This window comes from Fundulus heteroclitus, chromosome 21 (assembly GCF_011125445.2).
Source record: "Fundulus heteroclitus isolate FHET01 chromosome 21, MU-UCD_Fhet_4.1, whole genome shotgun sequence".
Taxonomy (NCBI): domain Eukaryota; kingdom Metazoa; phylum Chordata; class Actinopteri; order Cyprinodontiformes; family Fundulidae; genus Fundulus; species Fundulus heteroclitus.
In genome coordinates, this window is record NC_046381.1 from 11,363,939 (window position 1) to 11,377,786 (window position 13,848).

The following is a 13,848-nucleotide window of genomic DNA, read 5'->3' on the forward strand; positions in this document are numbered from 1 at the left end:
TAGATTACAGAAACCCAGGGTTCATCTCCCGACCCTGCCCTCTTTTGACCAAGGTCCTGGTGAGGAGGATCCTCATCTTTGATCAGTGGAGGGTGGAGGTGCTGATGTGACCCCATGCGGGCCAAAGGCCACCCCCCCTCCCCTTCACCATGCCCTGTTTACCCTGTACTTGGCTGCCACTGACACCTCCTTCCGGAAGGAGCCAGGGATGGGAGGGGAAGGGGGGGGGGTGTTGGCACTGCTGGGGAAAGGGAGGGGGCACCATGACCTGTCTAGACACCGCTGTTTCTTGTTGCTGCGGTGTTGCCAGGGGGATATATTGAACTTTGACCTCAAACATAGTTGGTTAGGAGATGCTGTGGTCAGTCAAGGAAGACAGTTTTTTTTTTTTTTCTTCTTTCTAATTTTCAGAGTTGGAGGTGGGGAAGTGGGGCTGCATATGGATGCGACCCACATTAAACACATGCTGCTTAGAAAGACCACAGGCTTGATTTTACTGCCTTATACTTTAAAACTAACTCATAGTTTTCCGACGTGGAGATGGTTTGAAAACAGCTTCGTCGGAGTGCAACCTGGGATGCACGTGTGGAGTTCAGTTTTCACATTTGCAGTGAGTAACCTTGACGTCTTGTGTTATTGCGAAATCAAATCAAATAGATAGTTGCTATGGAGACATGGGGACTCCAAGGACTCACTTCTTGCTGCGGTTCTTTAATGTAGAGATTTCTTTCTGTCCTGTGGTGGCAGATCAAACTCTTGGCTGACTTCAGGTGTGTGCGTCCCAGTTCAAGTTTTCATTGTTGATAAAGGTGACAATGGGCAAGTTTAAGCAATCAGCTTTTTTTCCTGTTTTCATTTTCTGATATATAAAGATCAACACACATTGTCCTTACATAAATGCCATGTAGTCTTGTCTTTCCCATTTTGATAAGTAATTTTGATTAAAAGAGTAATTTGACTTTGCCCACTGAATACATCTACTGAAACCAAAGTTTAGACCTTTTAAATTTTGAGCGTTACTTTTTCCTACTGCAAGACCATTTTTTTTTATTTTATCAAAATGTATCTTTTGTCTTACCTATTTTGAAAAGTGACTACAAGAAATTGGCCTCTGTGTCACATCAGTTTTATACCTTAGGAAAACAGAAAGTCAATACTTAATAATTCAAAGGTCCACAACTCTATGACCAACTAAAATAGAAAAGTTAATCTTAGTAAAGTAAAAAGAAGGCTTAATTTACATTTATTTCATAGGAATAGATAGGGTTGTCACCATTGTGCCTAGAGTCATTAAGCCAAAAACAAATGACAGCTCTTAACTAGCATATTCACTTGTCTTTCTAATTCTGCAGCTGTTTTGTTAAAAAACAATCCTTTCTCTGTGTTTTTTCACTCATAGATTATCTCAAATTAAAGGTTAGAGTTCATTATTATAAATATTTTTATTGTTTTACCCATTTTGAAGAATGGCTAACACAAATAGGTCTCTGTGTCATACCACATTTATACCCAAGAGAAACAGGAAGTAATTGGTTAATAATTAATAATAACTCTTCAACATAGTATAAAAGTATACATTACATGAATAGTTCAATGGCATTTATTTTAAATGTATAGTTAGGGTGGACACCAAAATTGGCATCTCTGATTTAAAAAAAAAACAAAACTGTTTAATGACTTTCCAATTTTCAGGAGTCGCCATGTTAAATAGCAATCATTTCTAGATAAATGTTCTCAAATTTAAGTTTTCAGTGTGAGAATATGTTTCTGCTATGAAAAAGTAACATTAAACACATGCTCCACAGATAGAGCCCAGAGATATTTACAGCCTGAATAATATTTTTTTAAATAGTATTTTTTTTTTGTAAACATAATATCATGATCACTGGAGTTGCGCACAGGAGGTTAAAAATGAGTGAGGTTTTATTTTCACTTTTCTGGTTTAAGTAACCTTTAAAATTTTTGGGTTAATGTAAAGTAGCAAAGGAAAGAAAAGGCTATTTACGCTGGATGCTTTCTATCTTCTGAATGAAAAGCAGATTGGACTTTTTACTGTTTTTACCTTGATGATGTTCTGATTTCACTTGTGAGACACTGAAAGTAGCAGACGCCTGCTATCATTTGCTAACAAAATTCAAGGTGTAAGCTCTAAAACAAAACAAAAAAACAAAGCAGAAATATTAGCATTAAAAATGTGAATATTGATATTTTCAGCAAGCAAATGTTACTGAATTAGGAAGCTCGTAACGAGTACGTTTATTCTCTGATAGAAAGCTCACGCCACGTCCTCGGTCACGTCACATGCAGCTCCTGTCCTACACAGTCCCTAAGTTAGGATCTGAACCATAATGTAGCATCAACGCAGACCTGATGATGCACAGGAGCTGATGTGGCGATTTCCCCATCATGGCCGCCGCTCACACCAGCCACGCCCTCTCGCTTGCCACTCAGGAGTGAGTTAAAATGGCAGCATGCAGCAAAATGAGTGAGAGGGTAAAAGGAAAAAAAAAACACAAAAAAAAAACAGGGAGACGCCCACCTCTGTCAGCAAAGGCACGGTCGGCTGAGCCGCAGCTCGCCTTGTATGCCAACTCGACAACGGGAACGTTATATTTGGTTTCAAATGCATCCGTCTAGGTCCAGAGCTCAGTCCAAAAAAAGTAGCATCTAAATTTGTAAAATAGCGAAGGTCTTTTTTGTATGAATTTATTGAATTTTGCACTATTTTTGAAATCCCTTGGCAGGTGCTGAGTATATGTAATGCTGCTTGAAACACTAGACCTGTTATAAATCTTTATAATTGAAACACTGGCTGATTTTTATTTGTTTAAGTTTGCTATTGTGTTGAGCTCTTTTGCGGCAAATTTTTTCTATTTTATCGGTGTGAAGGTTCAGCTAAATTATCAAAACTGATTTTAATTATTTTTCATCTGCACATATTCTCTGAAATATGTGTGAGCTCAAACTGAACTTGACGAAGATTGTTTAGGACCTTAATCTTATTTTATTTTTTTAATCCAATGTGGCTTTTTTTGGTGCACGTTTCTACATGTCTGTTGCTAATCACTGTAATTCAAGCTTCATAATGATGCTATCATAGTCTCCAAGAGGTTTTATTGTAGTGCGGTTGTATACCTGCACCAGTTTTAGTTCTCGGTCTCTACGAAATACTAAAACATAACTAAATGTTCTTCCATTAATGTCATGAAAAACTGAAAAAAATTGACAAATTTATCCATTAGTTTCAAAAAGCAGTTCAAACAATGCTAACGTACCGGTTTCAGTGTTCAGTCTTGCTGCACAATAACGCCACTGCTCTTTGTTCAGCTTGCTGGCGATTTAGTGTTATTTTTTTAATAATTAGATGCAGATTGTTGCAGCATCTTTTATATACTGGCTGCTTATTACATTCTTCTGTCTCATTTTATGAAGGGGAGTGTCTAAATTGTTTATTGTACGTATATGTGCTTGATGTCTTAGTTTAGACGTCTGTAGCTGTTTTAAAATCCACATTAATTTAAATCAGGAAAGGAAGAACAAAGCGTCACCATCACAGACTGGCGAAACCCTTTGCTCTCAGGCAAACATCTCAATGGATGTGATTATTTTGTTATCTAACTAATACCAATTAAAGGATATCTTCTGCAGCAACCTGACGCTGTTTCACTGAGCTCCACACTGAACATTTTTACACCCAGTCGGTGCAAAAAAAAGGCTTAAATTAAGAAATATGCCCTGTCATTTTAAAGCTTTGTAGGCTGCCACTTCCTAACAGCTCTATTGCTAGACTTCCTATATCCAAGCATCAGTGTGCAAAATTTAAAGGTAAATGTCTATATTTCATTATTTTTTTTAGCTCTTCCCTACTCCGGCTGAATGACACTTTATTATTAGCTCTCAGTGTGTGAATGTTTTTTTTTTTTTCTTTCCTCGGTGCAGAGAGAGCTGTGTTGGTGGACTAGGAGGAAGATGTCACACTAAGGATGGGGTTTTTTGGCGATGATGTTGGTGCTGTTGATGCAGCATCGAGCTCTCACTTTGTGCCTCTGTCAGCTATGATCCGTAACCATAAAGTGAGTGACAGGCCATTCTCCGGGGGGAAAGCAGAGGTCTGAGGTGAGTCAGATGTATCCTTGACCCTGTCTAGCTGTGTGTCAGCAAGCAACATGAACTCAGTAAAACAAAAAAAAACACAAAAAAAAAGGCCTGAACTGGCATGGCTGTACATTGTACATCTTTATTTAGTATGTGTAAGGAGAATGTAACGTGAGAAGCAACCAATCTGCTCAAGAGAGCTGCTTTTTCTGTTGCACAGGCTCCCTTGACTTATGAAACTGTAATGCACCTCGTAGCGTACTGATATTTGTCATTGCTTTGTTTGTACCTGTGTCCCTTGTGAGGACTATGTTTTGCTAACCTACCTGAACAGAGTTTTGGCAGCAATTAATGTTATTTTCCTTGATGCAATAAATACAGAACAGAATGTGCAAACCTGGGTTTGGAATAATGAGATAAATGATGGTTTTGGGATGGGTTTTTGAACCTTGTTTATGTTGGAGTTGGTGTTGTGAGGCTATGACTAAAATGTAAAAAATGTAAAGTTGTTTAATTACTTGTAAGAGTAGGCCAGTCACCAGAATCAGGGTATACCGAGGTGCTAAAAAGCTATAGTTTCTGGGCCACAGAAATGATCTAACAAACAAAAGTTGCAGTTTACAGTCCTTTTTAAAGTGATGTCAGAGGAGGTTTTCTTTGGCTGTATGCAGCAATGGGCAATGAGGCAGTGCCCCTCCCACACCTGTTGCTGCACACTGCAAACTCGGCGTGCTGAAAGAAGGCTAGAACTGTTTCCCGCTCTTGCATGAAGGTGCAATTTGCTGTCCTTGAAATATTTTCAGTCGCCAAAAACGGAAGGAAAATAAAAAGGAAACTCTGTTTTAAAACAATATTTGGCAAGCTGTGAGGCGCCACATCCGTCAAGCAGCTGACTGCGGTCGCAGCCGGAGCTGATAGCCTCACTACATAGCCAGCTAATAGTAGTTTGTTATACTTGTGTTACTCTATAAAGAGCACAACTGAAAACTGTGATGAAAAATATTGAATCTAAACTTTACCTTGTGTTTATTTGATATTTTCATTTTGTCCATTGTATCAAAATCAAAAATAGCATTAAAGGCATAGCTAACATTATTATACATTGTTACTTAAAAACCAGACAGTAAGAAGGATTCCTGTTTTTTCTGTTTTAAAATTAGCAATTAAATAAGAGTAAACTATTTTTGTTATAAATTTAAGTCTAAACATTCAGGAAAATTGATATTTTATTCCATGTTACCCTACCTTTACAATCAGATCATGCCTACCTACCAGGAAACAGAAAGCATAGAAGCAGCTTAGGATGTGTAGCTAAATGCATGTGAAATTCAGGCGAATAAGATCATCAGCCGATGGAATGAGTATTTTGACCCCTAAAAGAAGATAATTAGATATACTGCACTTGAAATAAGATGATGGAGACGAGTTGTTCCTATTTTAAGTGCAAAATTCTTATTCCATTGGCAGATAATCTTATTTACCTGCTCACATCAAGGGCAAATACACTCATTTCAAGAAAATATTACTTATTTTTTGTTCCTTTTTGCAGTGTATGATCTAATTTCTGCAACAAAAACCCTGATTAGATGGAGAAAGTTTTGTCTGATAAAGTGCCTTAGGATGTCAGTTGCTGTGAATGTGTGCTACATAAATCCACTGAACTGAATTAAACTGAATTTGACGGGAACGGGAAATCTGAAACAAGTTAATATCGTTGTAATTTTTTGCTGCTTTGATTCGCTGAATTATTCCTACTATGTCCAGTCCATGTGAGCCTCAACCAATTCTTCAATTATGTTTAAAAATCTGGTTGTGCACTATTATGCTTAATGTCATGTGTGTACTGAAGCAGCCTATTTGATAACGGGTAACCTTTATTTTAAAAGCAAAATGTACGTGCTTTAGGTTCTAGACTGTATTTTGTGTTTAAATGTTTTGGTAAAAAGTCTGGTCTGTTTTGGAGCACTTATATGTATTAGTGTTAGTTTTATTATTAGCAAATCCTTATGATACCAATTAGACATCCTGTGATAGTGATAAACTGTTGATAATAAATCGTTAATTAGCTGTTAAAATATTTTTTTATTATAGTTTCAATGAGTGCATCAATGAACATGTTTATGGTTAAAAATGTGACTGAATGCAATGATGCAGCGTGCAGCAGCACTACTGAATATAATTGTTTCATTGAAGCTACTTATTTGAGAAGTGATGATTTTTAGAACAGTATTTGTTTTTGTGAAGCTCTGACTGGATGCAGACTCAGTAATATTTCTTACATGTTTATGGTCATCACCACAAATGTGAAATATGATGCAGTTTTAAGTTGGTTTCACCCACCTTAGTTTGTATTACTTTCATTGGCTTCACATTAAAAAACACAACATTTTAAGTCCATAACTTATATTTGTAGTTTGTATTATTTTCTCATGGCTCTATTGCCTTTGCCATAAATATGCCACAAAATGTATCGTAAATTTTTTAGGTCTATACCACCCATGCACAATTTGTGTTATGTTTATTCTTATTTTTATGGTTAATTGCTATGGATCTTTTCCACAAAAAATTTGGAAGGAATCTAAAACCAATTTTACTTATAAGTCATCATAGAGGTAATACAAACTAAGAATACCAACTTGGCTGTAAAATCCTATTCATAGTTTGCATTACTTTTATGCTGACTTATAATGTAACTGCTATAAGTATCAGTAAATATTGTGATAAAACTTTAGGTCCATTTGGGATTTCCCGTGTTAGTTTTACTTTTTACATGACTTTTATCATAACTGACACAAAAACCACAACTTATTTTAAAAAAATTTAAGTAAGTTTCATTCATCATAAATTTGTATAACTTTTACTTTGACTTACATCCTCCTCGCCATAAATATCACAAATATTTTCATAAAGTTTTAATTATATTTCTCATCCCCGGTTACTTTTAGTCACTTTTAAAGCAATTACCAAAAAACACCTTAATAACATTTTAAGTCCAATTTGCCCATTCCAAATTTGTACTTTTTTCATGACTAACTTAACCACCAACATAAACATGATGAAATATCTTCCATCTCTTGTTAATGCTACCTTTATTGCGACTTAACTCTTAAACATTATCTACATTTTGCGCGTTTTAATTTTCATGTTACATTACTAGTTACGTTTACCACCATTAACACATATGCCATGATATAATATTTATTATGTTTTCCATCCCTAGTGTGTTTTGCGTTATTGTAACGTATAGTGGAATCTCCAAAATTACTACAAAACATAATATTAGTAAAATTCAACTCCATATTTCCTATTGGCATTACCAGATTGTCATCATAATACATACCACCAAATATCTTGAGGAAATTAGAAGTAATTTTGCCCATCTCTGCTATTGATCACAGTGATAACCACTTCTCCAGCATTAACAAATGTTTTTCCCTCCAGTCGGTCGAGACAGATGACCGTTCACACTGAGTCTGGTTCTGCTGGAGGTTTTCTTCCTGTTAAAGGGGAGTTTTCCTCTCCACTGTCGCTTCATGCATGCTCACTTTGAGGAAATGCTGCAGAGCCATCAACTTTTCGACCAATCTGTATGGATGATTTGATTGAATTTGACTTTGTAAAGTGCCTTGAGATGACGTGTGTTGTGAATTGGCGCCATGTAAATAACATTTAATTTATTTAATTTCTTTGTTTTAATACTCAGATCAGGACGTAACAATGAGCATTTAGTGTTTAGATGACCGAAATGGCTCATTGTGTGTTTTCTTGTTTTCTTAGCGACTTTCAACATATACCTGATGAAGACTGAAAACTGTATCCATCCATCCATCCATCCATCCATCCATCCATCCATCCATCCATCCATCCATCCATCCATCCATCCATCCATCCATCCATCCATCCATCCATCCATCCATCCATCCATCCATCCATTGATCCATCCATCCATCCATCCATCCTCTAAACATGCTTATCTGTGCAGGGTCACAGGGTGGGTCCTGCCGAACTCCAGCGGGCACTAGGTGAGTAATAACATTTGATTTGAGATGTTTTTAAACGGTCAGTGTAACCTTTATTAAATGGGGTCAGGGGTTTCTTTCTTTACCAAATAAAGTTTACTCGAATGCTTCCTCCTGACTCTTAATTTGATCAGAAGCATGTCCAGAAATCACAGAATGGGGACCCGATGTGTATGTTAAACAATGTTTTTGGAATAAATATTGTATTCCCACTTGTTATTGAGTAGAAAACAGTCCCCAAAAAGGCCACTATAGACCCAATCTGTTGCTAGCATAGAAATCAGTCCACATGTGTGTGTTTTGTAAGTGGCCCAAAAGAATTTAAGCTTAAACGTTCTGCATCCTTCTTCAAGGGTCACTCAAACCCGGTGTGTGAAATGAGAGTTGCCTGGGTGTGACTTTTACCAGAATGGATCCACTTGCTATTGTCTCCCCAGTCAACTTCTGCAGGCCCCAGCGCCCTGACTTCCATACATGAGAGATCAAGGGTTACCAAGGTGCTTTTGAGAAAGGAGGGCTCAGTGTGAGAGGGAACAAACTGGTCCACAAAATACTCATTTCCTTTGCATGTTAGATGCCCTAGTGGGGATTGAAATAGGGTCACTGACACTGTTTATTCCCCCCTTCCATCGTCGTTCTTAATTAAACTGTTGCATGCCTTTTCAGCGGCTACAGTATCTGCCGCCTGTACAGTATACAGCTCGATAATACGGCAGGTTTGCCCAAAAGAAACTTTGTTCAGACTCTGGCTGTTTATTCGCCGCTACCAGACAGAGGCACCACATGTAGAAAAAAGGTAAAAGTAGTTCTGTCCACCTCTCATTCTCGTAAAAAAAAAAAAAAAAAAAAAAAAGTTCAGCCAGCGAGCCACGGCATTAACTTGTATTCTAACAAGATTAAAATATATTCGTCCTGGGGATTAGCATAGTTAGGTGTCCTTTTGCCTCTTTTTTTTTTTCCTGCACTGGTGCGTTGACAGTGGGCTTTGATCTGTGTTGCGAGGCAAGAGTCCTGGCTTGGACCTAGCCATTCGAGTGCCAAGTGTGAAATTGGCCTGATGTCATCCCTATTCTTCACCTTTTACATCTTTCACCACTTTAATTATGTTTCCGCCACAAAGCCCGGGCACCTCTGAGCAGATTCCACTCTGGCCGTAGGAAGCATTCAGAAACTGTGGGTAAATGACACAGTAGGGGAGGGGGAGGATGGTAGGAGAGGTCATAGCAGGATGGGGCCCTTTTGTGTGCAGAGATATATACACTGATACTTTACTGGATGCACCCCACACTCACTTCAGCAAGTTTAAGTTTCTGCAGCTCTTCTTAGCCCGGACTGGGCATGGAGTAGTTATATATGTTGGTTTTAAAAATGTTAGTAAAATCTAAAAGAAATCTGAAAGAATTCCCGTTATTACAGTTTAAGCTTTAATCAGATGCCAGAGAAAGTAATGAGAAGTGAGCAAAATGTTATGGAGCATAAAGTAAACTTAGCAGCACTGTACCGGCCCAAACTTGGTGCTGACCACTGCTGGTCAGCTAGCTGAAAGAAGGCTACTACATGTTTCCCTTGTGTACAAGAAAGAAATCCCAAATAGATAGTCATGGTTTGGAAATGAATTAATTAATTAATTAAAGAAGCAGCAACTGTCACCGCTGGTGTGAAACTACAGTCTGTTGAGCAGCAGATCGCTGGCTGGCGATCTGAGCAGGTAGTCTGACCAATAAGGAAGCAGATATCAGCTTGTTGAACTCATGTTTCTCTATGAAGAGCGTGACAACAATGGGGGACATTATTCTAAGCAATAAGCACTTGAAAATGATTACTAAACATGTATTTTTAGCAGCAAAATGAACAAAGGTTGTAGCTTTTCTGCTTTAAATAAAACCCATTAGATTGTGGTATACAGTTTTGTTTTTATTTTATTTTTCGTGTGTTAAAATACATATTTCTAACATGGTTTTATGTTGTTACTGGTTTAGGTCACCAACACCTGAAACAGTTCAGGATCTTTGAAGGAACTTTCTGTCAACAGGTAATAAGATAACTGGTTTTCAATCAACTCCAGTCTAAAAATATCACATAAGTGTACAGGAATGCTATTTTATTAAATTTTAAACTGTCATCAGGTTTGCCTATTATTTTTCTGAATGGGAACTGGTGGTGCACTGCCTTTGATCTTTTTTAGGCAGTGGTGGTTGCTGATATGTGCTATATGGCACACCTCCCAGGGCAGAATGGGGTAGGGGCGTGGCACAAGTGTTCAACTGAAACAAAACAAAAAGGATTCTCCTTTTTTACTATCCTTTGTATCAAAAATTATGCACATTTTTGATACAAAATTTTTAAACGCAAGACCGAACATTTAACAGCTCAGTGATTTAGGGCTCGTTGAGGGTGTGACTAATGCTAAAAACTACCACTGTCTGTAGGCACAGGTTTTCACTCTACGATAACCGAAAAAAACGAAAAAACAAAAATATTGACATTGTTTCCCTCTTTAATCAAAGCGTTGGAAACAAAAAATGCACAACATGATGTTAATGTTTATTTTAAACAGAAAACCGTGCTAAAATAACATAGTGAACTGATTTTTACACTTGTTTTTTGTATTTGTTTATTGACAGTTTGGGTTTCTCATGACTGAAAATCTAAAAAAGCCTAATTTGTCTTGTTTGAAATAAAGGGCATTGTTTAGTAGTACTTTTTTGCACAATATGTATTTTACAGTAACATTAACCCTTTAAAATGTCACCTTATCAGTAATAAGTCTTTGCCTTATCTTGCTGTATAAAACATGTACTGTAAAACTATGAAAGATTTTCCAATTAGAAAGTAGGGCAGTGTGAAAACCAATTCTTTAATGTTGACTTGAACTAATTTAATATTCTAGCTTTCGCACCTCTTTTATTTTATATCAGATGGTTACTCTGACGGGAACTACTCTTTATGTTGTGTCCTCGGTGCGTGTTTCAAACAGGAAGATCATAAGTAGTGCACCACCTCCCGCCTTCATTTCCTGTGAAAAAAAATGATTGGTTTATCTGCAGCTACCCACCCATTGCAAACAGGAAGAGGGATTAAAGGTTCACAAAATACCTTACACGTAATGCGCCAAAGATGTTTTCAGAATTCCCGACTCCGTTAGCTTTAACCTCCAGATTCAGCACATCTTAAACTAAACCAAATGAAGACACCTGTAGAAGTACCTTCTGAGGGTTAAATATTAACTGCTTGCATCTTTCGACAGAACCTCGCTTGAGAAATCCCGCGCCATCTTTTTAATCTCCACTTCCGAACTGTGCAGAGATAACGCGTTCTCGCATAATTTCCAGGAGAATGCGCCCATGTTGCTTAACAGCTTTAGCTTCTGTTCATGCATTGGTGTCCCCATCTGAACTTCCCGCAGCTCCTCTTCCCGAGAACATTCACAAGAAGATTCCTATTGGTTGAATGAAGGATCAAAACAACAGTGGAGTGTGAATGTGTGTGTGTGTGTGCGTGTCTGTGTGTGTTTGTGTGAGGACTAACAGAAATGAATGGAGTCTGGGGAATGTGTGGGAGAGGAAAATGAAATACAGTGATAAGTGTGTGTGTGTGTGTGTGTGTGTGTGTGTGTGTGTGTAAGGCAGACTTAGTGTATGAGTTTAGAGAGTGAGAACGCCGTGTGTGGAGAATGGGTTACTAAGAGAGGCGGAGGTGGGGTTGGGTGGAGGAAAGGGGTGGGGGGGGGGGTGGGACAGCCACCTGCAGCCATGACGGGCTTTGACCTTCATTGCTCTCTTTCCCCTCCCTCTCCCTCTGTCCCCCTCTCTGCTCCCCATTTCTGCCTCGCGATAGAAGCTCAGGCTCCTTTCAGAGTCGGCGGAGAAGACTGACCGTCTCGAAGACAGTGCTGGGAGCAGCCCCCGATCCGCCACAACGCTAGTCGCTGGCCGTTAGACATGGCGTTCAAAGACTAGTGGTGCAAGTATGGAAATGCAGATAAGGCATTGTTGGGGAAACATGCCTGGGAATTGTTCAAGGCTTTCACTTGCATAATGTTTGGATGCTTTTTTTTTTTTCTTTTTTGCAAATGTTTTTTTTTTTTTTTTTTTTTTTGGAAACCAATGAATGTGATCTTGCATGGATTTCATGGATGTTTATCATGTTTATGAATTAATTTGTGAGTGTGTAATGTATTTTCTAGCAAGGAAATTAACCGAATAAAGGCTTTATGTTAATTTTTCACCAGATAAATACAAAAGGAGCCAGAAACCTGCTCATGTATAATCTCCAAGGTTTTATTTACTCTTCTTTTGCGGTTTTTCAGGAGGCAGTTAATTACACAATTAATACATGATACAAATTATGTACATTTATACCAAAGAATACTTCCAACATAAAATAAAAAATAGCATTGTATTCTACAACTCTGTGTTGTAATTTCATTTAAACATGTTCATATATAGATAGATATACGCTGATGAGTAAATTCATAATGTCGTACCAGCAGTTCTCATAAAGGCATTAAAACTTGAGTAAGTCTGCATTTGAAGTAACACTGCTTCTCTGATTCGGCACAGTTCTGTTTCAGGAAAAAAAAAAAGTTCCCACTCGAACTTTTTAAGGCAAAGTGTGTTTCTGTTTGGTGGATCTCCTTTTTTTTAATTCACACACACTTTTTGCAGATGCACAACAAAAGAAAAGAAAAAATGCATTGGAAAAAAAGGCAAAAAGTCCACAATTTGGTATGGATACAGTCTGAAACGCGATCATACTTTTTTGTCGATAAAGACCAAAGTTAATAAACACAGTTGTTTTTGCCCAAAGTACAACAAATTGCAGCTTTCATGCAAAAAAGGCCCCATAAAACGCTTTTTTTCATTCACAATGAAAAACAAACAAAAAAGAAAACAAAATGAAGTTATTGCAAGATAAACAAGCAGTGTAAACACCTCAGATATCTACTCTAAAGCAACACTGGTCATTGGATAGATTTTTTTCTCAATATAATCTATATAAATACACATATGAAGTCCTTTCAACAACGATAAGAGATTTCCAACATTTGTAATACAGTCACTGACGGAGTTCCCTTCTTTTCATGATATATGGATATGTAATAAAAATGTAAATAGAGAAAGATTTACCAAGAACATCCAACAATCTGCATGTAAAAGTCTAAAGAGTGCGCAGAAATGGTTGTCATCATTGTCTTTATGCTACAGAGTTGTTTCCGTGATTCAAAAGGCAGCATTACAGCCTTCGTTTAGCTACAAAAAAATGATTTATATTGCTATTCAAAACTATAATAGCTGCACTGATGCATTGGCATATAACGAAGAGAGCACGCACAATTGTTTAAAGGCTGTGAGACGACCATAATCATATAAGTAAGTCCTACCTTTGAGTGTTAGTTAAAAAAGAAAAGAAAACCTAGTTCCCTTGTTCACTTCCAGTGGCAGTTTTTGATATATGTGGCTATCTCCCCAGGGCAGCATCGTCTGGGGGGGGGGGGGGGGGGGTGTCACCATGACACACAAAAAGAAAAAAGAAAAATGCCTTAAACTGAGGCAATGATGAAAAGCTCAATGTGCTGACTGGTCAAACCTAGACAGATTTCTTTCTGTGGTGTCAACGGATTATCTCTATTTGGAGAAAAACAGGTATTAGTGCAGATGCACTGGCCGATGTCCAGTTTCCTATGGGGCCTGAGCTGATTTTGATGAATCCTGATTATTTTATGTTAGGGATT

At 37.7% G+C, this 13,848-nt stretch overlaps 1 long non-coding RNA gene across 7 annotated transcripts in view; it reads left to right on the plus strand.

The window, feature by feature from the left end:
- Positions 1-12,212, plus strand: part of LOC105918141 — a 41,884-nt gene extending 29,672 nt beyond the window's left edge. For 6 of the 7 annotated variants that reach the window (XR_004927366.1, XR_004927367.1, XR_004927365.1 and 3 more), the window contains 4 exons: positions 3,940-4,116; positions 8,078-8,117; positions 10,094-10,146; positions 11,952-12,212. This is a non-coding gene — a long non-coding RNA (uncharacterized LOC105918141). Of the gene's footprint in view, positions 1-3,939; positions 4,117-7,872; positions 7,909-8,077; positions 8,118-10,093; positions 10,147-11,951 lie in introns of all 7 variants that reach the window. The other variant, XR_004927369.1, reaches the window with a different exon arrangement.
- Positions 12,213-13,848: the final 1,636 nt, after the last annotated feature.